The 23,372-nt window shown below is 37.5% G+C and overlaps 1 long non-coding RNA gene across 4 annotated transcripts; it reads left to right on the plus strand.

Annotated features, from left to right (window-relative positions):
* The first annotated feature begins 2,390 nt into the window (after positions 1-2,390).
* Positions 2,391-16,890, plus strand: LOC140803848 (uncharacterized). 4 transcript variants are annotated; one of them, XR_012111946.1, is made up of 3 exons: positions 2,391-2,841; positions 3,590-4,055; positions 16,697-16,890. It is a non-coding gene; the product is annotated as an uncharacterized lncRNA (long non-coding RNA). The 4 variants fall into 4 exon arrangements; XR_012111948.1 differs by lacking the exon at positions 16,697-16,890 and adding an exon at positions 9,404-9,515; XR_012111947.1 differs by lacking the exon at positions 16,697-16,890 and adding an exon at positions 5,619-5,901.
* Positions 16,891-23,372: the final 6,482 nt, after the last annotated feature.

The raw sequence follows: 23,372 nt of genomic DNA on the forward strand, positions 1-23,372 counted from the left end.
AGGATCACGTTGTAAGCCGATGGGGCTTTCACAACTAAGAACTTCACCATTTTCGTGCTCCGTCGCGGGTAAGATCCCAAGGACATAGGTAGAGCGATTTCACCTACTGCTTCAACCACTTCTCCGGCAAAGCCAACGAGAGGAGTATTCACTCGCGTTAATTGCGCATTATTCAGACCCAGTTTTTGGAATGCCTCGTGAAAAATGATATCTGCAGAGCTTCCCGAGTCCACCAATATTTTCTTTACCCAAAAGTTAGAAATCGTGGCGGAATTGATTAAGGCATCATTATGCTCTCCCCGAGAGGCTTCCAAGTCCTCTTCTCCAAAAAACACCTCTTCATCTTTCTTCGTTATCTCGTTAATCGACTGATTCACGGTCAAACATGAGGAATTTTGATCACGTCTGGCTGCCCGTGCGAGATTTTTTCTTGCATTGTTTGAATCACCACAGGCAGGCCCCCCGGTGATAACAGAGATTATGCCTCCAGTGGGCATGTTCTCGTCTCTCTGCTCGGGTTTTTTGCCCCTCTCAATCCGTTCTCGCTGCTGCTCTCTTGGGTGGTTGTCATCAGGACGCTTGTTGCCTTTCTGCTGACTGCGGAATCTATCCACATAGTCACCTAAATATCCTCGTTTGATCAACTTTTCTATCTCGGCCCGAAGGCTGAAACAATCTTCAGTGGAATGACCTTTGTCTTTGTGGAACCGACAGTATTTGTCAGATCTTTGACGCTTAGGATTTTCTTTCATCGGGCGCGGGGGTTGCAGTAAACCCTGCTGCTCTGCTACCACCAGTATGTCTGACAAGCGTGCCTTTAAAGGAGTGTACTGGAATCTTGGACTTTGGGCCGTTCGTTTTTCCTCCCTCTTTGCCCCTTCTGGTCTCTCATCTTCCCTTCTTCTTTTCCCTAAGTATCGCGGTTCGATGGCCTCTTCAATGCGTATATGTTTTTCGGCTCTTTCTAACAATTCCTCCAGAGTGCTTGGGGGCTTTCCAGCTATAGATTCCTTGAATTTTCAATGGCGGAGGTTTTGCTGCATTATTCCGGCTAACAGGTCATGGTTAACATGGGGAACCTCGTGCACAGCTTGTGTGAACCGTTGTACATATTCTCTCAGGCATTCTCCTTCCTTCTGAATTATCGTAAATAAATAAGCTGCTGTTTTTGGGTATTTTTGTTGATAGAGAACTGATGGAGAAATCGCTGTGTTAGTTGTTCCAGGCTATCTATGGTTCCTGGAGGGAGCTTGTTGAACCAAGTAAGCGCACGACCAGATAGCGTAGTTCGGAAGATTTTGCAGTAAGCGGTTTCGCTAATATTGTATAAATCTGCCTTCGCATAGAATTTGTCGAGATGATCTTGTGGGTCACCCATTCCCTCGTACTCTGGTAAGTTGGGTATTTTCACTGCCACTGGTACCGACTCGGCTAAGATGGCAGTGGTAAAGGGCTGCGCCGAGCCGGTAAAACGGCCAATCGGCTGTCTTGTTCATTCAAAGTGCGAGATCCTCGTGCGTAGGTGTGGAGCGAGATACTTTCTCTTCGTGGAGGAGGGCGATGTGTACGGCCGTCTGATTCATCTTCATTGCGCGCTTCGTCATTGCGTCTGGCCGTCTTGCTGGGATCATGGGAAGTCGAACGGTCGTTGGGAGTTGTTTCACCAGTATTAGTACGTGGATGATGTGCGAGCATCTGGGCCACAGCTTCAGCTGCTGCGCGAGTGGCTATCTCTTCCATCATGGCCTTCAGCGCTTCTTGGGTGATGAGCATTTCTGACTGCGAAGGAATAGTAGACGGGTTTCCCTCACCCCTTACGTTGCGAGAGGTGTGCGAACGAGTGTGCATCCTCGAGTGACGAAGTGACACTTTCCCACAGACGGCGCCAAGCTGATGCAGCTAAAATAAATGAGTCGAGTAAACCGCGCACGCGAAATCCAACTGGGTAGTAAACTGGTCCACTTGGCCCGTAAACGAGCTCACCTGGCTGGTAAACGGATCCACGTAGGCAATATATCGTTAATTTGCTGGGCGTCACCTGTGTCACGAACACTCTTCAAGTGGGCGTCGGGAGAGTTCCCGACGTAGACACTCCGACGCTCAAGTCAGTAAACAGTCCAAAGAAAACTCAGAGAACTAATTTTATGAAAATGAGAGCATACCTTGAATTGTCTCCGAGTTCCTCTATTTATAGATTTTTAAGAGCGTCTAATGGGCTTGGACTTCTGTAAATATAATCAATTCTTTTGGGCTTCAATTGTGCTAAACCCAATTGACTTTATTAACCTACCAAATAATTGGTCTACTACCCATCAAGTATAATGTTATTTCCTCGTGCAGTTTCAATAATATGTACAAAGTTGTAAAATGTTGAATTTGGATCGAAAAATTTTATTTGGATTAAAAGATCTGGTTCAGAGTGATCTAAACTATGTACAACACACAGAATGTGATTAAAAGAATCTTCATCTAATTCCTCTCCGATTCCATATACTTACCATCCTTCTCTCTCAACCGTTTTGCGTGTTGTGTTGTCTTCTCCGCCTCACCTGTTTCATTCCGAACTTCATCACCATAATACCCAAATTTCTCCATTTTCTGAGCAAATTTTAACAAGCCTTTTGTAGTGGCTTCATCACTCGTGCTCCGAGAAGCCGCTGGCGGTGTCCCTGTTCACTTGGCCAGATTACTGCGAGCATCGTCGGTTGCTCCCACCGCCGTGCACGGCAAATGCTATCTGAGCACTGAAACTGACGTGAGTCCTCATGCCCACGAGAATTAGGCGGGTTGACGTTGATAGGCGCTCCGGCTCTTCCGTTGGTCGTGGCGAATCTTTCTCAGGTATGTTTCTATTCCCACCACGTGCAATGAATTTATAATTTAGGTTTTGTGGTTGAAGTTTCTTAAATTTCCTACACATTCTGTGTGTTGTAAAGATCAAAGAGAATGATTATATTTGTTTTAACACAGAATCCATGATCTAGATTCATGATTTTTACCGAGCTTGAATTGTCAAAGCGGTAGCAGTACTTAAGTTTATTATGCATTAGTCAATTAAATTTTTTTCACTTGCTCTTCTCATCTGATTTTAAACTAAATTTATTTTTTAACCGATTCTTTTATAATATATTATTGTTCTATTAATTTGTAATGCAAGTTTGGAGATTGATGTTTTTTATTGATGTCTTTTTTACATCATAAACATTAGTAACATGCTATCTATGGTTGTGATGCTCATGATGTTGCCTATTTTTGTTTCTGTTTTGACTTTTAATTGAGAAAAGTAGCTCAATTATTAGATTATTAAAAATCATGAGGTCAAATACTTGGATACAGTTGAATCGTGTACTGAAACTATTAGGATAGAAGTAGACACATTTAAGGCTGTAAAAAATATCATAGTTAGGATTTGGTGCAACTTTGTGCGTAGCTTGCAACATAAAGGCGGCAGCTTGATATTTGCTACTCGTTCGTCGCATATCATAATACATTATTCTAACTTGCCTTGTTTGGCAGTGAGCACACTCACGGTCTTACACCTCGTGTAGTTAAAAAAAAAACTGACCCATATAACCTATGTTTCTCCCAGGTATGTGCTCTTCACAGGTTTCGCTTTGACCACTGCCATAGGCCCATAACTGATTGGAGCAGTATGTTATATGCGATAATATACACAGCTTTGCCCACAATAGTTGTGGGAATTCTTGACAAGGATTTAAGTAGAACGACTCTGTCTAAGTATCCTCAACTTTACGGGGCTGGGCAAAGACGAGAAAGCTACAACGGAAAATAATTCTGGGTAACAATGTTGGACACTTTGTTGCAAAGCATAGCTTCCTTCTTCGTGCCTCTGCTCGCTTATTGGAAAAGCGACGTGCACGTTTCAAGCATAGGAGATCTTTGGACTCTTGCCATTGTTATTATGGTTAACATGCATTTAGCCATGGACGCCATTCGGTAGAATTGGATACTCATGACACCATTTGGGGATCCGTAGCCGCTACTTTTATTTGTGTCCTTATTATCGACGCCCTGCCGTTCCTTCCTGGCTACTGGTAAGATTTCTCCACTTGATGTCATTAGCATTATGCATTCCATCATTTGATCTTTTTTTCATCATAAATATTAGATATTCTCATGAACTCATGATGTTCTCGTTATGTTTCGACTTTCGCATTTGTGGTTTGATTAAATCCGTTTTTAAGTAGACTCATACATGTCAATTGCATTTGAGGTTGATCTTACGACTATTTATAGCTTGTTTGAATGAATAAGGCTGTATTTTATTTTATTTTAGAAAAAGTTCATCAAAATTGGTCAAACAGGTTAAAATTGATGACTGATTTTTTTCTTTATGTTTTAAAATGTCATCTGTGTGATTGAGAATTCTATGCTAGCACATCTACCCTGACTTATTCTGGCAAATGTGTGCCTTATATAAATATATGGGTCAAATGTGGTAATTTATGTTCGCATGCTTTTGAACGTATTGAGATTTGTTTATGATCTCCTGTGATTCTTGTGAAATATCATTAGTGCATATGCTCTCAGTTCATGCAATGAGTGAAATATCATAGTTGAATAGGCTCACAATCAGGTCTGGCTATTTTTTTCCTAGGTTCGATCAACTGTTATTGTACAATCCTTTTTTAGTTTTTTACCTTTTAATAACCAAGTTTATAAGGTGTGCTTGGATAGGGTTATATGAAATGCTCCCTGATTTCAGCGATTCAGTTTTTCCACATGTTTCCCTTAGATTTATCTTTCTGACTTTACTGGATTTACTGTAGTTTTAGGTAGTGGCAACCCACAGCTTCTAGAAATCATGTTGCCTTTGGATGGAATTATTAGAATTTAAGATAAGAATTTTACTATTGATTTTAAATGATTTTTGACAAATTTTTTAGGGTGTGATTTAAACATAACTACTGTTTTTGACTGGTTTCTGTTCTCCTTGTAAGTTACAAAGGGAGTGTGGTTAGTATTAACAAATATTAAATTTAGATTAACATCAGTATATACATGAGAGTTCTTCGAAAGGATTAACATGATATTCTCCTAAAATATCAATAAAAAAATAGAGTCGGTGTAATTTTAAGAACATCAAAATCAAAAAATAAAATATTAAATTTCTTCAGAAATATCAACGTCAAAACCGCAAAATTTTTACTATTTCAGAAGTATTGATTGATATATTACAAATTTAAGATGATTAAGATCCTTTTCAAAATAGATTTATGATCAAGACTATTACGTAGCGTTTGGTATGCCTGATTAAATAGGATTGATTGATTTTGTCCAGCTGTAGCCCATGTTTGGTTCATTTTCAACTAAAACCACCTAATCCACTCTGCAACGGACTAAAGTGTACTAGGCCACATAAAATAAACCCATGTCTGAGGCCATTATTATTTGTCCTGCTTTGTATCACACGATTTTTTCCTACAATACCCTTTTCCCCTCCCCAGCAGCCCAGCATAAAAGTCTTCCCCCAAACCTGCAAAAACGTACGAAGGAAGAAAGAAGTGTTTCCGTCAAAATTTGTACCCGCGTTCAAATCTTGTGTCAACAGGTTATTGTACTGTTTAAATTTCTTTGTTTCAACCTTGCATTTGCAGAGACGGTAGCTGATTTCAAATTTTCTGAGGTTATATATTGGGATGTAGTTCGCGAAATTGTGCTCCGATTTTAAGAATCTGTCACTGTGTCGGTGAACGTGCTTTCTTTATGTTTTCCTTTTCTGCCGATTTTCTGATATTTCTACTTGGTTGGCAGAGTTCACTTCATTCGTTGCATGTCTAGTGTTTGTGTTAGCCGTGTTTCATGAGACAGTAGTATTTCTCGTTTGTAATTTTCTGGTTATGCCGAATTTTTTAGTCGATTTCAATTTTTTTTCCGGCTTATGCGAGCAAATGAATTGAAGTCAAATTTCTCAACTTATTACTTAAGACTCTGTCGTAGCTCCTAATGTATGAATCGATTAGTAAGCCTATCAGTGCTTTCGGTGTACTTTCTGCTGATTTTCTTGTGAAGAAGAATTGAAAGTCGACTTGAAAGAAGAAAATTTGGTTGTCCCGACCACAGAAGACTATACTCGTTACAATGTCTGAATTTGTACTATGTTTTTGCATATGCAGTTTGATACACATTTGAAATTTAAAGAATCGGTTTGATGCATATGCAGATTGATGCAGTTTGTACTATGTTTTTGCATATGCAGTTTGATGCAGTTTGTACTTTATCCACATCATACTCATCGTACCAAAAGAATCGGTTCCGATTCAAGCCGGCAGGACATATAAAATAATAGTGCCCCGGCTGGGTTGAGTGTTGACCAGCTTGACGTAATAGCATATACTTATTCCCGCACTCGCATTGTGGTGGTGCCTTTACATCCATGAAAACTATGGAAAAGATGAATTGAAACAAATTTAATATTTGTCACTGAGGTATAGACATGCCCTTGCAAGAAAATTATACAGTAATAATCCCTACGCAACTACAGCATATTTTGTAGAACACAGAGAAAGTATTACATCTCAAAAATTCTAGATCGAAGATGGAAATTATTTCTCAAACGAATGAAATTTGAGGAGAACAGGGTTGTAGAAAGCGCAAACACATTTTTTCTCAACATTTATATACCTAACGGGACGAAAAGGAAACAACATTTCAGAGAAATAGTGAAGTTCAACCAGAAATACTCACAATTTTCCTTCGATTTCGAACGAGTATGAACGTGAACAACCCAAATTTGAATCCTTGGGATGTTGGAATCACCTGGAACGCATCACGATCCACACATTTTGGGGAAGAATTATCACATCTAAGCGAAGATGTTTACGGTGAGGCGTCCTAGGGTTTTCTTGCAAGATAGTTGCTGGAGGAGTGAAGTCGACGAAAATGTGAGGTTACGAGAAAAAAGTGGGTCTAACTTTGAAAATTAGGCAAAATCTCTGAAAGGGTATTTTGGGTAGTACAGAGATAATTTATTAGTTAATCCTGCCCTTCAAAATCAAACCAAACAAGACAATGTCTACAGCATACCATACAAACCTGTAAATAATCATTTTGCTTATCATTTACGTGCTAATCATTCAATAATCCTATCACTTGAACCAAACGTAGCATTATAGTAGTCTTAGTCATGAATAATATAGCTACGAGTATTTCTAGATCTCTTTTATCTCCCATTTATTTCCTATTAAATTTGTAAACTATTACCAGCGCAAATGTTTTACTTTTGGTTGTTCTCAAGAAGAAAACAACTTTTAAATTTGTATGGATGCTCGTGAAATAGCATGGCATGATTTTATTTTGATGATCTAAACAGATATATGATATAAGGTCTAAGACATATAAATGGTAAGGATTTTTTTAAGAATATTGATCTAAGACTTAAAATTTGTCAATATTTCTAAAAAAAAATATTGATATTCGAACAAAGATTTGGCAATATTTCTAGAAAATTATTGATCTTTAAGTTAAAGATCGTCAATATCCATGAAAGATATCGATTTCAGATCTAATATGCAACAAAATTCCTGAAGATAATTGATATTAACTCTACTATAAGTCAATTTATTATCTGTCAATGTTACCGTCACCGAAACCCATGATATTAGATTTGTTAACATTCGTGACAAAGGTGTATCTTAAACATTAGGGACAAATGCTGATATAATATCTTAATATTTATCAATATTTTTTAAGAATGTATATTTAAGTTTTACGATTTGTCAAAATTGTGGAAGAATATTCATTTAATGTAATAAAAATATATTGACTTTTTGTCAGCCAAATATATTGATATTGCATACTCTCTTTTTTTATCTTTTTTACCCTGGCTTGCCCATTACCCTTAGTGTTGCCAAAGCATAGGTTAAATTAGGTTTTTGTGTGTGTGTTATAGTCAGCTTAATTTCACATATTATCGTATATCAACGAACAACACAATCTTAAAATTAGATATTTTTTATTTGTTTAATATTATAACTTAGTGTCGATATTGAAGTGGTGGCTTTATAAGAAATACCATAATCTCTACTAATATCTAAAATACCATAATTATTTTCTTCCAAGAAAATTAAAAAAAAAACATAATTTATGACAAGTGGTGACAGTTGGCACTATAGGAAATCATGTTTTCAGCCATGTTTTGTACATGAGCCGAAATAATAATTTATTTATAATATGATAATAACTGAAATATAAGGATCGAATGATACCATACCACTTGTCAATAATTATAAATGACTAATCTACTTGTACTGAGGTGGCCAAAACCAATCGCAACATGTATCATAATCTATTTATGACTCACCCTACTTCATATAACATATATAAATTCATCTACTTTCTTCTATTTGACAAGTAGGTATTTGAAAATTTCTTCATCTCTTGCGAGCATAATAAACCTCGTTGGGCAGTCCTTGTACAATGCTCAAGGCTCTAGGCTGAGTAGCAGGAGCAACTTTGAATTTATTATGAGCCCAAACGATGAATACTTTTCAAATATCTACACGAACTTCTTCTAAACCAAGTTCAATGGAAAACAACTATTATTGTGAATGTATCAACTGCAGCCAATGTTACTACAACAGTCTATTTCAAAAAGAAGACAAAGAACTAATAAAATTATTTTACTTGAACCCAGTTTGGGCCATTATCTTGCGTAGAGTACTTAATATGGAATCAAAGCTTCTTCTTCTGCTAGACTACGCAGCCGATATAAAAACAGAGCTAGATATCAACATTATTCGCTGAATCCAGTATGTACATTAAACAAATACTAAACATTTATCTTACCATCTAGAAAACGTTCAATTAAAAAATATCTATATCGACCTACTAGAAACTTTGGATTAAGTTTTACAAAACCAACGTTCATGAAACTTGTTTTTATTTATTCTTTACGACGCTTTAATTTCGTTACGCTACAATACAATACATAAATAACCTATTATTGTTATTGATGGACCAAATTTTTTTGTTGACATAGCTATTATTGACCATTTGAAGATGTGCATCACTTGACATGTTATTGATAAACTTGCCAATGTCTGATGTATCTACCTGGTTTCCGGTTTTGATCGGTAGATGCTATACATGACCTTTGACTTGTGGATATGCTCAATAATAGTCAATAGATAATGTAGCTTATCCAAATTTATTAACGTTTATGAGTGGGGACATTCAATAGTTTGTATTTAATGTTTGACGAAATAATTATTATAAATTCTAAACGTTTTGTTCTAATAAGTTATCTAGTTCTCAATAGGTTAAGATCATATGCTTACATTTTCTCAATACTTTTGTTTAAAATCGTTTAAATTTTTACGGTTAGATACTGGTAAATACACTAGGAATTAAATCACTTTGTTATCGGGTTTATTTTCCTCAGGTACAATCCAACGGTCGGAAACAAAGATTAAAATAAGTTTATAATATTGTGAATATAACTAAGCATTTTGTACTTATTAAATATGTAATATCTAAAAATTTTCATAGAATATAATCATGTTGTTATCATGTCTAGATTTTCTTAATATTATGCTAGCAAGATTCAGTCTAGTTATAGCTTGTTTTTCAGTTTTAACAACACTGCCAATATCCAACAAAATAAAAATATGATAAATGTGATTTAAATGTAGGGATGACAATTTCCTCCGAACCCGTTAGAGGATCCGATACCCGACCCGAATAGAAGAGGGTATGGAGGGATTTGTAGACCCGATTAAATAATTGGGTAATCGGGTATGGAGATTTTCGGGTTCGGGTATGGAGGCGGGTTTGATATAATCCGACTCACACCCGACCCGAATACTCGTTTAAATTAGTATATATAAATATATATATATATATATATATATATATATATATGTATATATAGTAATTATACTTATTTATATTAAAGATTCATCTTCTCAAATCCAAGTAAATCAGTACTTTTTCTTTTCTCTTCCTTTTCACTTGCACTTTTACGTTTCAAGGTTTTACCGCTATTTTATTTTTCATTCAATTTCTCATCTTCTCCACTTTTAAGTTTATTCCATGTTTGACTTCAAAAATTGAAAAATATCTTTTTTCACAAGGTTTGTGAAATTAAAGCTTCATTGCTCAAGTGGACCACATATCCTAACAAGGTAATTTCTTCTATGACTGAAAGGATGCTTTCCAAATTTGAGAAGTATTGGTGTGATATTCATGGAGTTATGGGAATAGCTACTATTTTAGATCCAAGATATAAGACAAAGTTGGTTGAGTATTGTTTCAAAAGAACACATAGAGAGATTGCTTTTAAAGAACCTGTTAGAAAGATTCAAAAAATGTGTTATAATTTGGTTGACAATTATACAAATAATAATGGTTATGCCAGTGTTGAACAAAGATCAATAGAGACTAGATTGAATACAAGTACTGATGATTTTTTCGATGGTTTCGATAAAGAAGTATGCTATTCCACAATTCAATCTGTTTCTTAATCTGACTTCGATTCTATGATGTATGCTATATCAAGAGCACTATATATGAATCGTATCTGATTCTGGACATAGCATAATTTCGGATCTTAACAAAACGTAACAAAACTTACGTCTTGTAGTAGCTGTCGTTGCTAGGAATACAATGCCGTACTCGGATTTAAATTTGAACTGACGGATTGTTTGAAATCAAATTCTGAAATTCAAGAGCAATTCTTTCCTCGGAGCTTCGTTTCCTTCCCTTTTTCATTGTTGAACAATGAGTTGTATATATATATATATATATATATATATATATATATATATATATATATATATATATATATATATATGTTGCATGCTTAAAAGCAAGTGGCTTATTCTTTGTAGCACACGTCTCGCGCATATGCGCGACCTCCATCGGCGCATATGCGCGAGACACTCGGCCTCCGCGCGTATCATACACATCGCCTCGCGCATATGCGCGACTCATCTACGCGCATATGCGCGAGGCTCTCTGGAGTTCCTCGCATAGGCTTCGCGCATATGCGCGACATCTTCCGCGCAAATGCGCGAGGTCTTCTGCCTGTTTGGCGTAGGTGCACGCATCCGGTCGCGCATGTGCGCCGATGCTACTGTCCTCGCACATAAACTTTCACACATGATATCATTTCGTGTCTCGGTTATCCCTTTCATAATCATCTTGATTAAAAATCAATAATCGTAATTTAACACGATATAAAATCTTGGGCATTACAGATTTCGTTTGTAGTGTATATTTTTTTTAACGAAATTTATACCTGATTTCTTATAAACACCATTATCTATACAATATAATGCATTAAAATTTTTCCGAAATATTAAGTATACAAATATAAACACTTATTTATCTTTTTTATATTAAAAACCGATCGTTTGTTGCACAATAAATCTGGGTAAACACCTCAATTGAGGTGGCCATACCTAGTTTATTTGAATGACAAATAAAAAATTTAAAATAAAATAAAATCAAATATTTGAAATGGTTAAAACAATAAAATAGCAATAATAAATAGGATCGTTGCATTCAATGCATGCAATCTTAAATTAGGAATTGGACATAAGGAAGAAATCTATAAGGAATGAGATTCTAATGGCTGATTAAATTGTAAATAAGGTAAATAATTAATTCAGACAGTTTTAAAAAATCATATTTTTATTAAGAGTAAGTCTCATGTGAGACCGTCTCACGGATCATAATCTGTGAGACGGGTCAACCTTACCCATATTCACAATAAAAAATAATACTTTTAGCATAAAAAGTAATACTTTTGCATGAGTGACCCAAATAAGAGATCCGTCTCACAGATACGACCCGTGAGATCGTCTCACGCAAGTTTTTGCCCATTATTAATGTTGAGATCTGATTATGAGAATTTGATTGTTAATATTTGATTGGATAAACACATATTAACTCACGTGTAAAGGTAATATAATAGCACTAGCTTCGCAAAATCTGATAATATATTTCACAAAGAAGATAATTAATGTATTAAAAGTATCTGGAAATAAAATAGTTTTATATGGGAGTTTTAAAATTATCTAAAAATGACCATGGAAAAGATATATATCAATCAATTAATACCTACATATTATTGGTACCTAAATTTTTTGCACAAAAAACTTCAAAACACAATTTCTCATATATTAATTTTGTGAGACAGACTCAACTCATGAAAATTATTATATTTTATGTCAAAAATAACGTTTTTTATTTTAAACATGGACATAGTTAAACTATCTCAAATATATAAATAACTGCAAAAATCATCTTACAAAACACCTACTTATTTTTTAAAAACAAAAATAACAAAAATTGAAATACCTATTAAATTATAAAATATCAAATGGTGCATTTGGATCGAGCAGTTCGAAAATCGTTAATTTCAAAGGGTACATCATAATCGTGTGGATAAACTGAATCAAGAGGACTTTTAGATCCAATGCCTCTTGCAATTTAGTAAAAATCATACTGGATTTCAAATATCTTTAATTTAATAGACTCTTGGTTGATAAATATCACGTTTCTCGTATTTGGAATTACGAAATTGATAGGAGGAAGCAAACCTAACGGTAATGGAAATATTTGGGGGTTAAAAAGTAAAGCAGATAATGGGATTAAGGAAATAGATTCAATATTTAGATTCTTCAAAAATATTTAATAAAACCAAAAATCGGCATATTAAATTTATATCACAGGTAAAAAAAAATGAAGTAATTAATATAACGTAATTTTGAATAGTCAAATAATTGAGATCGGCAAAGTCCTGCTAACCCATAAATTAAAAAAGAAACTCCAATACTGCATTATAGATTTATATTTATAATATTATTTTTGAGCTATCAATTAATGATAATGTCCAAACAAATTCATCACAGATTCTCCAATCTAATATAAAAATCGAGCTTTATATTTTCCAAAAATCACGAAAACATTCAGTACCAATGAAACATAGAATTTTAAATTTTAACAATTCTAACAATTTATCTAACCATGTCAAGATGCACATCAGTCTTGAGGCAGCGCCGTGGCGTTACAGAGAGGACAAACATTCTTCTGTTGCAGCCAACGTTTGATGCAATGTATGTGATATTCATGGCCGCAGTTCAGAGTCGCAATCGTCTCATCGTCGTTTTCGCTTTGGTACAAATCATCATGGCACACAACGCATATATTTTCTTGTATCTGATCTTCCTCTCTACTTCTCCTTGTTTTCAAGTCTTTGTATCTTTCGTCGTCTTGCGATCTATTCTGATCGACTATGTAGTCGGGGGCTGTAGCAGTTTCTTGAACATCATCATCTGAGAACCATTCCAAATCCTCAAATTCTTCCACAAGATCAAAATCATCGATGATCAGGTGATGATCGATTTCCTGAAAATACGCAACGTGTGGATTGAAAGATGAAGTAGTATGCATCGGATTGATGGTGGAATAATAAACAGGATAAGAATTTCTTGCAGCATGACCGAGCATATTCAAGTAAAGTTGCTCTTGATGAATGTTCCACTCCAGAGAACTCGTGGGAGCATGATTCATGTAGTAACTATCATAAGTTGGATCCGGATATTGGCCCGGGTTGTTGGTATGATATCGCACCACCATGTCGACCACAGACGACGGAGCAATCCTCCGCAGGTCACTAAACGGAATCTGAAAGTAAGCGGGAAGATAATCCATCGCTTGCGGCTGAGAGAGGGATGCCATTTGAAGACGCGTGTGTTTTCTTGAATGGTCGGATGGGAGATTTATGTGATATATAAGCTACTATTTATTGAACACAATGTTACCATAATCTAAATTATTCCAATTGGAATAGGATACGATAGGATAGAGTACTTTTAGGAATGGGATTTTAATTCTTGATCCAAAGTTTAAATAGGAACCATTATATTTGGATTCAAATTTAGTCACCAAATCTTGAGAGGATTTATACGTTCGAACAAATCTTGTATTTATTTTATCATATTATAAACCTTACATCGTTGAAATTAAAACATGTCTTTATTTTTTTCTGTCATAAAATTTTAAAATCTAATTAAATGTGAAAATTAATTATAATCCAAAAATGTGTTAATCAAATATTATTTTTTTCAATTACAAATAAAACTTTGCGAAATTTTGTTTTCCAAAAATATCTCAAAACCAATCTTTGAATCTAACAACCTGTTTGCCACTCTTCCTCGTACAGACACAGGTGCCACAAAGAGGGACAAATTTAGAGATCTTGTATGATATATTCTAATAGATTATGGGAATTTGATTGTTAATATCTGATTGGATGAGATAAAACTAACTCATGTAAAAAGATACTAAATAATATGAATCAATGTTTTTATAACGGACGGGTAATCGATAAGGTCTATCTTAAAAAACGGTCAAATAAGTTGGACGGGTTTAATCGGATGGTCAAACATGAATACTGTTAAATTATATAAATATTAATATATTTTATATTTTAAAACCTAAAAGATATATTTAAATATACAAAAAATATATTTACCAAATTTTTAAAACTAAATAACTATATACATATATATTTATTGTTATATATATTTTTTAAAACAAAAACAATACATTAAATAAACATTAGCGCTACTAAAATAATTTTTAACAAAGTCCAAATTTCAAATAATCATTTGTATATCTCTAACAAAATATTAAATTTAAGATTTATATTTTTTTTAAAAAAAAAACTATTAAACAATTTTTGGGCTATGACCGGATCGGACACTTGATCGGTTCTCCGTCAAATCCATTGGTCCAGTATGATTGTGAAAACACTTATATAATATGAATAGCAAAAGCTTCAAAAAATGTAATAAACTATTTCTAACAATCACGTTTTATTTTTTTAACTTATACCAAATTCAAGGTAAAAATAAAAGACATTATTGTGTTAAAAGTATCTTGAAAATAATAAATTTTTTATATGGGAGTTTTAAATACAGAAATTTTATTAAAAGTATCTTGAAAATAATAAAATTTTCATATGGGAGTTTTAAATACAGAAATTTTATATAAAGTTACATCTATTACTATTACTAATAAGTTTCCTCTTAATAAAACAAAAAAATCTGACATCATAATCTGTTTTTATTTTACTTATATTAAAATGTCAATTTTTTGTAACAAAGTTCATGTAGCGTAGTTGATATACTGATGCTTTCTCAGTAGAAGATCTTAAGTTCAATTTAACTTAGTTCAGTTTTTTGAACAACTCTCATTTTAATTTTTTCCATTTTTCTAAATTTATTATTTCAAAATTTCAGTTCATTTCCACATTATTTTTCACAAATACGGTATGACCTTGATTTAGTATAAACAAAATTAAACTTAATATCAGCTTAGATGAAAAATATTCAGTAAATAAGTACAATGTCAGTATATAACTCAATTCCTGTCTGACGAAGACGAAGTCTTGTACTCTGATCTGTCCATACCCGGTCTGGCAATGACAATCGTATCATTACAATGTCAGTATATAACTCAATTCAAAACCTGTTCTGATCAATACTCAAATCAGTATATAATCTGATCCATATCTGAACAAGGTACAATCTAATTCATATCAACTATATCACGATACAACCGAAATCATTACTGAATCTAATCAATCTAAATCAACTGATGTTTTGACGGCATAATAATACAGTCTTGATAATCCCGTCAATCTCAACATCACAGATATAATACCAGAATTCGTAATCAGCATCAGTACAATTCATAATCTGAATAACAATACAACTCTGATATCAAATCTCAATCAATTCAACTCTGAAAATCATAACAATTGTATAAACCGTCTATTCTTTAATCTGATTTCAATTTTATAATGTCTACTGTAGTAGAAACACCATATCTGATTCACATTCAATTCTGACAATATCATAATTTCAATTCATGTCTAAACGTAACAAAACTTACGTCCAGTTGTAGCCTGCGTTGATAGGAATACAGCACTGAAGTCGGATTCAAAATCAAACGGACGGATCTCACAAAATCACAAATCTATGCTTTAAAATCTGAAAATCTCTTTGGCCCTCGTTTCCTTTTTTTATGAAGGAATTCGCATGCTTATATATATATATATATTTATATATATATATATATATATATATATTTATATATATCTATATATATATATATATATATATATATATATATATACATATGTTGCATGATACAAGGGCAAGTGACGTTGTGCATGTTCTGCACGTTGCGCGCATATGCGCGCACAAATTCGCGCATAGGCACCGGTAGCTCGCACCAGCATTTTGTCTGCTCGTGCATATGCGCCATTTACGTCGCGCATATGCGCCAATCATTCTGTCTGTCCCGCGCATGTGCGCCATCTACGTCGCGCATATGCGCCAAACATTCTGGACGTCCCACGCATGTGCGCGCATTCAATTCGCGCATATGCGCCGATCATATTCTTCACACTTAATGTGATTTCTTCATTCGGCTCTCCCGATCTTATCCGTTCCGTTTATAATCATCTCGATTAATGAATAAATCATTTCAGATTAATCTCAGATTACAGGAATAAAATCTCGAGCCTTACAATGTTAAATTCAAGTTCAAGTATGTATGTTCCATTTTTAAAGTTGCATGCGGTTTTATTATGTAGTACTCGCTATTTCCCAGTTTATACGTGTTGAATCTTTAGACTCACTAGACTTGATCGATGCAGGTGAGTATGTTGATGAGGAGACAGGAGGTGGCGACCAAGCGGCAGGCTTGGACTGAGCGGGAGGTTAACCCGAGGACCGCAATGTTTATGTTTTTATGCAAATGTTAATTTACTCTGATTTCATGTTTTGAGGGAAACATTTTGAGCAAACCTTTTGTGAGCAAATTTTATTGAAGTTATTTTGAGCAACCATGTCTTATGGGGGACTTGGTTGAGATATTTTATGGCAAACTTTGAAAGTTATGTTATGTTTAAGAAAATTTTAAATTTTTCCGCAAATTTTGAACGGTAAAAGTACGGTACACTACAGATATATTCACACAAATTTTGAATTAATGTTATTTCTTATCTGATTTGCTTCTTCTAACCTTCTTTTGGGCTTGATTAATTTTGGTATTGTAGTGACCCGTTCCAGAATCACCTACTAATTGAAAACTAAGCATGCAATTAACTTAATAATTACTAATCAGAGATAATAGCGGAAACAACTAACAAATGATAGTTATACAACCCAAACGAACTCTAGAACAACTCAAAATAAGGTAAAGAATATCTGGTACAACCATATCGAATCAAATGATACCGAAACTAAACCAACCGGCTACTCAACGTCCTCCTCCTGCTCCTCCGGAACCATCCAACCTGAGACCTGCCCCGAGGGAATGGGGTGTCCAAGATAAACAAAACCGAGGACGTGAGCGATAAGAACGCCCAGTACAAAAGTATGAGTATACAGACCTATATGAAATGCACATGCTATGATCATGATACCGGGGTAGTCAAGAAACAGGAATCACAAAAGGATCTCAACAATGCTCAGTCTAGAGGCGCCAAGTGGATAGTGCCGCGCGGTCCAACCTCTGGGTCACTGCATCCACTACAAGACAGACGTGGACCTAAAATGTCCCGGACCACCGAAGCCCTCCCGACCCGTCGGCCACTGTGTACTCTCGGTGTCCATGCGTCCACAAGACAGGGCTGAGCGGCCCCAAGATATAGCTTATCTCGAAAGAGATACAGCTCAACAGCAAAGGCTATCTCGAAGGAGATACGGCTCAACATGAAATGCAACGTGCAGTAATAAACGTGACATAATAGCATGCATCATATGACATATATCAATGCACCACATAATCATGCAACACATATATGAATGTATACTCAACCAGGATATCTCGGATAGTACTTTCGTACCTCTATCACAGCAATCCTAATCCACTGGAACAACCAGACAACAGGTCTAATCCAAGCCTATTCATCAAGTGAAAACCATCACTAAACTTATCTACCAGACTTAACTAGATAATCCTGAGATAAATACTGATAAAATTCCAAACCTTCGTCCGTCGCTAGCCCGCTGATGCCGCTAGCTCCCAACTAGAGCACAGCTCTGCTACAAGACCAGCAGCTCCCCGCTAGTGCCCAAATCTCGGAACAAGACTAGAACCTGTCAGAAACGACTGAAATGCTATGGAACTCTCTGAATTGGCGAGTCAAAATGAGGAAATCCGACCACTATTTATAGGCCATGTTCGGATCCTCCGAACACCACTTCGGAACGTCCGAACGCTACGTGTCCACTGGCTCTTGACAGCTCATGATCGGATCCTCCGATCATACACTTCGGACCGTCCGAACATGCACGTGTCCAGCTGCTCTTGACACCTCATGATCGGATCCACCGAACCTACACTTCGGAACGTCCGAACTCCCACGTGTCGATCAACTCTTGACACCTAATGATCGGATCCTCCGATCTCACTTCGGACCTTCCGAACTCTTCGGTGCTTCCGAACCATCTTCGGACCTTCCGATCATGATTAATCACCATTAATCCGTTAATTACCCAATTCGGCATTCGGGCTACTACATTCTCCCCCCCTTAAAAGATTTCGTCCTCGAAATCAGGCTTAGAGAATGAACAAAACGAAATAACAACATCGCTATTATATCTCAATTGTTGTTGAATACAACTGATATCTCGATTACAATTGAAAAACACAAACATATACAAAGCAAAACTCAAAAGAGCTCTGGATGTTCTGAACGCATACGACTCTCTAACTCCCAAGTGGCTTCTTCAGTGCCTCTGCGCTGCCACTGTACTAAGACAAGAGGAATGATCTTATTCCGCAACACCTTGTCTTTGCGATCGAGAATCTGAACTGGTCGCTCCACGTAAGACAAATCTGATTCAAGTTGAACTTCAGAGGGATGCAAGATGTGAGACTCATCTGCTACGTATCGTCTCAACAAAGATACGTGGAACACATCATGAATACCGGACAAATACGGAGGTAATGCTAACCTGTAAGCTAAATCTCCCACACATTCTAGAATCTCAAAAGGACCAATGAATCTCGGAGATAGCTTACCCTTGAGACCAAATCTCAAAATCCTGCGAAAAGGCGAAACTCGGAGAAACACTTTCTCACCTGGCTGAAAATAAAGAGGTCGCCGCTTGGTGTTCGCATAACTAGCCTGTCGATCCTGGGCAATCTTAATCCTCTTCTTGATTACTGCAACTTTATCAATAGCCTGCTGGACTAACTCCGGTCCCTCAACATGTCGTTCACCAACTTCGTCCCAGAATAAAGGAGTACGACAACGTCGCCCATACAACGCCTCAAATGGTGCCATACCAATACTACGATGGTAGCTGTTGTTGTACGCGAACTCAATCAAAGGCAAATGATCCTGCCAAGCGGGTCCGAAATCCATAACACAGGCTCGCAACATATCCTCAAGCGTACGGATAGTCCTCTCTGACTGACCGTCAGTCTCCGGATGATAAGCAGTACTCAGACTCAGTGTAGTACCCAAAACTGACTGGAAACTACCCCAAAACCGTGAGGTAAAACGAGGATCTCTGTCACTGACAATACTGACAGGCACTCCATGCAAACGTACAATCTCCTGAATGTACAATCGAGCCATACGATCGAAAGTGAAATCCCGGTTATAAGACAGAAAATGAGCAGACTTGGTGAGTCGATCCACCACTACCCAAATAGCGTCACTATTCCTCGACGATAATGGCAAGTGAGTAATGAAATCCATCGCGATATGCTCCCACTTCCATTCAGGAATAGGTAGATTCAACAATAATCCTCCAGGTCGACGGTGCTCTGCCTTAACCTGTTGACAAACAAGACACTTGGAAACAAACTGATAAACACTGCGCTTCATCCCTTTCCACCAAAATCGTGTCCTCAAGTCTTTATACATCTTATTACTTCCTGGATGAATACTCAACTTACTTCGATGAGCATGAGATAAGATCTCCTCCCTCAAATTATCATCTTCTGGTACTACAACTCGATTAGACAAACACAGAAGACCATTAGACTGATAATGGAAACTGCTATCTCCACCCGCTAACCGAGCTAATCTCTGAGTCTTGAGATCAGACATCTGAGCATCTCGAATCCGAGCGAACAAGGCTGGCTCAGATAAAATGGTAGCAACACGAATGCTCTCCATACCTTTCCGATGTTTGAAATTAAATCCCAACGAACAACAATCCTGAATAGTACTAATCATAGCACTGGTCTGAAGTGCAGAAACTCTCACTTTGCGACTAAGAGCATCAGCTGTGAGATTTGCAGATCCTGGATGGTACTTGATCTCGCAGTCATAATCTTTCAGCAAATCCATCCAACGACGTTGCCTCATGTTCAACTCAGCCTGAGTGAACAGATATTTCAGACTCTTATGATCAGTAAAGATTTCAAACTTAACCCCGTACAAGTAATGACGCCAAATCTTCAGCGCGAACACAATAGCTGCCAACTCTAGATCATGAGTAGGATACTTCTCCTCGTGAGATTTCAGCTGTCTGGAAGCATAAGCAATCACATGACCGTTTTGCGTCAACACACACCCTAAGCCTTGAGAAGAGGCATCGGTGTAAACACTGAAACCATCAGATCCTGACGGTAACGCCAAAACAGGTGCAGAAGTCAGAAGTCGACGAAGCTCTCTGAAACTATCTTCGCACTCAGATGACCACTCAAATGGAACATCCTTCCGAGTAAGTTGCGTCAAAGGTCTAGCTACCTGGGAGAAATTCACGATGAAGCGACGATAATACCCTGCTAGACCTAGAAAACTACGGATCTCAGCCACCGTCGTAGGTCGTGACCAATTTAGCACTGCCTCAATCTTGCTGGGATCCACAGAAATTCCTTCCTTGGAAATCACATGACCAAGGAATACTACACGATCAATCCAGAACTCGCACTTACTCAGCTTAGCATACAATTGCTTCTCGCGAAGAATCTGCAACACAATCCTCAAGTGCTGGACATGCTCTTCCACACTATGAGAATAGATCAAGATATCGTCAATGAAAACCACCACAAACTGATCCAGAAAATCTCGGAAGACTCGGTTCATCAGATTCATGAACACCGCTGGCGCATTCGTCAATCCGAATGGCATAACTAGAAACTCGTAATGCCCATAACGAGTACGAAATGCAGTCTTGGAAATATCATCATCTCTGACTCTCATCTGATGATAACCTGATCGCAAGTCGATCTTGGAGTAAACAGAAGTACCCTGAAGCTGATCGAACAAGTCATCAATACGGGGTAATGGGTACTTGTTTTTGATCGTCACCCGATTCAGCTGGCGATAATCAATGCACAACCGCATCGATCCATCCTTCTTCTTGACAAACAAGACTGGAGCTCCCCAAGGCGAAACACTCGGGCGAATATAACCCTTATCAAGAAGATCCTGCAATTGCTGCTTCAGCTCTCTCATCTCTGACGGAGCCAGACGATAGGGGGCACGAGAAATCGGTGCAGTCCCTGGCATTAATTCAATGCCAAACTCCACCTCTCTAACCGGAGGAAAACCAGGAATCTCTTCTGGAAATACATCAGGAAATTCACAAACCACTGGAATATCCTCTATACCAACACTACCTGTGGACGTATCAATTGTATAGATGAGGTAGCCTTCCCCGCCCGCCTCTAAAGCACGACAGGCTTTCAGAGCAGATACTACTGGCATCGGAGGTCGCGCTCCCTCACCATAGAAAAACCAACTAGAGCTCTCAGTCGTACGAAACTGAACAAGCTTCTGGTAACAATCCACAGTAGCTCGGTAGGTAGTCAAAATGTCTATCCCCAAAATACAATCAAAATCTTCCATCTCCAGAATCATAAGATTCGCAGTCAACTCGTTACCCTCAAAATCTAAAGGACAACCCATCACTAGACGCTTGGCTAAAACCGAATGACCCATCGGGGTAGAAACAGAAAGAATGACATCTAGAGAAACATACGGTAACTTATGACGTTTAACGAATCGTGCAGAAATGAATGAATGAGATGCTCCGGTATCTATAAGAACAAAAGCAGGAATACCGCATAAACAAAAAGTACCTGCTATGACTCTCTCGGTCTCGTCTGCAGCCTGATCCTGGTTCAACGCAAAAACTTGACCTTGGGCACGAGGTCGAAGATTCGAACTACCCACTGCCTGACCCTGCCTCCTCTGCTGAACAGTCGCCTGAGATCCAGAATCAGATCCTGCTCCACCTCGCAACTGAGGACAATTCTTCTTAATATGCCCCATCTCTCCGCACTGATAACAAGCTCCTGCGGCTACTCGGCATTGCTCCGATGGATGGTTCTTCCCACAATGCGCACAAGACTCCTTCTTCTTACCAAAGCGGAAAACACCGCTAGATCGAGATCTAGATCCAGAAGAAGACGAACCAGATTTCTTGAACGACTGAGATCGAGGCCTCAAAGTACTCGGAGGTCTAGAAGAAAGAATAGCCCTACCACGCTGGAGACTGATCTCTGCTTGACGACACCGGTTCACCAACCCATCGTACGAAGTAGGATTATCACAGACAGTGACTCGATCAAAGATCTCCTGATTAAGGCCCTGGAGGAAATGATCATACTTGGCCTCAGAACTGCCACTGATATGAGGAGCGAAGGGTAATAACTCAAAGAATTTCTGCTGATACTCATCAACAGACATACTCCCCTGCTTCAGGTTCAAGAGCTCAATCGTCTTGGCCTGGCGAAGGGCTGGAGGAAAGTACAGCTGCATGAACGCTGCACGGAAATCGGCCCAAGTCGCTCTACCCTGAGACTGAACTATCGGCGCAGAAGTCGATCGCCACCACCTGCGAGCACGGCCCTCAAGAAGAAAACTAAGGGTCTCCATCTTCTGCTCATCGGTGCACTGGAATGCGCGGAAACAACTCTCCATGCGCTCTAACCAATCCTCCGCATCATCGGGAGTCTCACCGCCAACTAAAGGCTTAGGCCCCATCTGCATGAAACGATGCATATCGAAACGCCTAGGACCATCCCGACGATGACGATGCTCATGGTGACGCCTAAGATCATCCTGGTCACCCCATCGACCTACACTCCCCTGACTACTCCCGTCATCAAAATGGTCAGCCATCGCTACAAGATAGAATAGGGAAAAATGGTCAACGGAAATCCCAAAACAAAATCTATATCCCAAAATCATACGCATGCTCTGATACCATAAATGTAGTGACCCGTTCCAGAATCACCTACTAATTGAAAACTAAGCATGCAATTAACTTAATAATTACTAATCAGAGATAATAGCGGAAACAACTAACAAATGATAGTTATACAACCCAAACGAACTCTAGAACAACTCAAAATAA

The sequence above is a fragment of the Primulina eburnea genome, chromosome 10 (assembly GCF_022965805.1).
Source record: "Primulina eburnea isolate SZY01 chromosome 10, ASM2296580v1, whole genome shotgun sequence".
Classification (NCBI taxonomy): Eukaryota; Viridiplantae; Streptophyta; class Magnoliopsida; order Lamiales; family Gesneriaceae; genus Primulina; species Primulina eburnea.